Genomic DNA, 2,984 nt, shown 5'->3' with positions numbered 1-2,984 from the left:
GCACCATCTAAGCGCTTGCGGTTTGCTACACGTCCATCCTCCGGATCAAGACTGCCCAGCTCGATGAGAGCCGGATTCCCTGGCACCTCTGACCTCTACCTACATCATCAGCCCAGCTGAGATTCGTGGGTGTGACGAGACCTGAAGGAACCGGCCATCTTCAAAATTGCACAACGCTTATCCAGCACGACTGCCGAGGGATCCTCGAGTGAGTGCTTTGGGGTTTGAGAAGCCCCAACCCTGAGCAGCTCCAGCAACGAAGTCCAGCCCCCCAGCATCCACGACATCTGCGTGGGGCCCTTCTGCTCTTTGCTGCTCACCGCGTGGTCCGGTCACTTGCCTGCTGGCTAGTGGCCCTCCTGACGACAAACCACGACGATTACACCGCTGGTCTGATTGCTCCAGACTGGCCCTTGCTCCCTTCCAAGAGAGGAGCACCCCGGACCCTCCTGGTCCACTCTAGACGCCATCTTAAGTCCACCGCGTGGGCTTGCCTTTGCCAAGGGTTGCTGCCCCAATCCTGGGTCCAGCATCGCCGACAGCAGGCACCTTTGTGGGACAGCTCGCACCTCCATGCTGGTCGCCGACAACGCCTCCTGGTCCGAGAGACTGCAGAGCCCAGCGTCGCCCACTCACCTGGTCGAGGTGACTTCATCCGGTGCGATCCTGGTGCCCACCTAATCACTGGCTAGTGATTAAGAACTGAGTCCCCTCTGCTTTCAGGTCGTCTCCATCTTCGATCCAGGCTTGGATCACTCCGGACATCATCACTGGTCGCCTGCCAGCAACTTCTTCTTTCAGGCTCCATAGACTGTAACGAGGATTCCCGACGTCTTTTGAACCCTATGCAGCCGCAGCCCCTGGGCTAGGTAACTTGAGCATTTCGGTGCTCCAACGTAGGTTCACTATCTAAGTGTCCAGATCCTTTTTCGTTTTCAGCCTAGCTAGTCGGATTCGTCCGATAACAGTAACTTTACGAAATCTAGCATCCATAGACTTTGTCCTGCATCCCGCGTGAGAGTGCACACTCTGCACCCGATCTCCCTAGGCCTCCTGCTCCTAACCTGAAGGTTCAGTAGTGTAGTCTTAGCGATCCTAAAGCCTCTGGATCACGTTACTTACCTGCTAGTATTTCGCATTCCACTTTTGTAGTGTATGGTTTTTCGTGCCGATCGGGCATTTGTGTAAATTGTGCAACTTAAAGTATTTTCTTAAGAGTTTTGTTGTGTGCTTAGCTCCCTGACTCATAAAGAGATCAGGGTAGACTTGTTATAAATAAATATCCTTTTATTTTCATAACAACGTGTGTGGTGTCCTTTCACTTGGTGTTCAAGGGGTATATGTGATGGTATAACAGCTGGCTTAACACGCCCTCTAGAGTTTAGCCTGAACACTGCTCTTGTCCATGCTACTAGGATAGCTGGTCTATAAGGTTGACTTACAACCAATCATCAATAAGGGTTGTTTGGAATGATACACAGTGATCACTAGAATAGTGAGCACTACATATCAGGCCAACTTCTCACAGATGGTTCGATTAGTCTTTTGCCCCTATACCCAGGTCGGACGACCGATTTGCACGTCAGGACCGCTACGGACCTCCACCAGAGTTTCCTCTGGCTTCCCCCTGCCCAGGCATAGTTCACCATCTTTCGGGTCCTATCACGCACGCTCATGCTCCACCTCCCCGACCGAGTGGGCGAGACGGGCCGGTGGTGCGCCCGCCGCTGGAAGCGCGGCGGGATCCCACCTCAGCCGGCGCGCGCCGGCCCTCACCTTCATTGCGCCACAGGGTTTCGCTCGGCCCTCCGACTCGCGCACGTGTTAGACTCCTTGGTCCGTGTTTCGGGTCGGGTGGGTAACCGACATCGCCGCAGACCCCCGGCGCCCGGTGTGAGCCTCCCCGCCCAGCGATGCGACGCGGTCGGGGCGCACTGAGAACAGTCCGCCCCAGTCGACCTGCCACCCCAAAGCCTTCCCAGCCGACCTGGAGCCGGTCGCGGCACACCGCAGCAGAGGAAATGCGCCCTGCGGGGGCCGGGTAGGGTCCGGGCCCCGGTCCCGCAGAGGGGATCCGGAACTCCCGGGCCACCGACCTTCCCGCTGTGTTGAATCCTCCGGGCGGACCGCATGGACCCCACCCGTTTACCTCTCGGCGGTTTCACGCCCTCTTGTACTCTCTCTTCAAAGTTCTTTTCAACTTTCCCTAACGGTACTTGTTGGCTACCGGTCTCGCGCCCGTATTTAGCCTTAGATGGAGTTTACCACCCGCTTTGGGCTGCATTCCCAAGCAACCCGACTCCGAGAAGACCCGATCCCGGCGCGCCGGGGCCGCTACCGGCCTAACACCGTCCGCGGGGTGAGCCTCGATCAGAAGGACTTGGGCCCCCTGAGCGACACCGGGGAGTCAGTCTTCTGTACGCCACATTTCCCGCACCTGCCGCCGGGCGGGGATTTGGCGCTGGGCTCTTCCCTCTTCACTCGCCGTTACGGAGGGAATCCTGGTTAGTTTCTTTTCCTCCGCTTAATAATATGCTTAAATTCAGCAGGTCGCCACGTCTGATCTGAGGTCGTAGTCGGAGGAATGAAGCTGGAGCGTCAAAGGGGGCTGCCCGGGAGAGGGCAGGCCCCTGCCGGAGCAGGCGCCTGGCCTACCTGGCAATCACATCCGGAAGGGCTTTGCCCTCTCTGGGAAGCCAGCTACGGAGATGGGCGCCCGAGGCGCGTGCGCGCTGGCAGCCGGTGGGACACCACAGACAGCCTTGCGCGGCACGCAGCCAGGTGCCCCAGGACAGGCCCGGGGCGGACCGGTCACCAGGCCCCTTCTCGGGGCCAGGCGTGCCCGCGGCGTACCTCCACGGCAGGAACCGGCGAGGGACCCTGCCACGGGCGATAAGGGGGGGGTCTGAACTTGTGGGGGCACGAAGGTGTAGCGGCAGGCCAGGGGACAGGGCCGGAGCACCCCACCCGGAAGCCCCCGCCGG

General features: G+C 59.1%; 1 pseudogene; it reads right to left on the bottom strand.

The window, feature by feature from the left end:
• The window catches only part of LOC147666762 (28S ribosomal RNA), a 4,702-nt pseudogene extending 2,152 nt beyond the window's left edge, over positions 1 to 2,550 (bottom strand).
• Between the last annotated feature and the right edge of the window lie 434 nt (positions 2,551 to 2,984).

Source organism: Lissotriton vulgaris, unplaced genomic scaffold (assembly GCF_964263255.1).
Source record: "Lissotriton vulgaris unplaced genomic scaffold, aLisVul1.2 SCAFFOLD_872, whole genome shotgun sequence".
Classification (NCBI taxonomy): domain Eukaryota; kingdom Metazoa; phylum Chordata; class Amphibia; order Caudata; family Salamandridae; genus Lissotriton; species Lissotriton vulgaris.
This window is presented reverse-complemented; position numbering and strand designations above follow the sequence as displayed.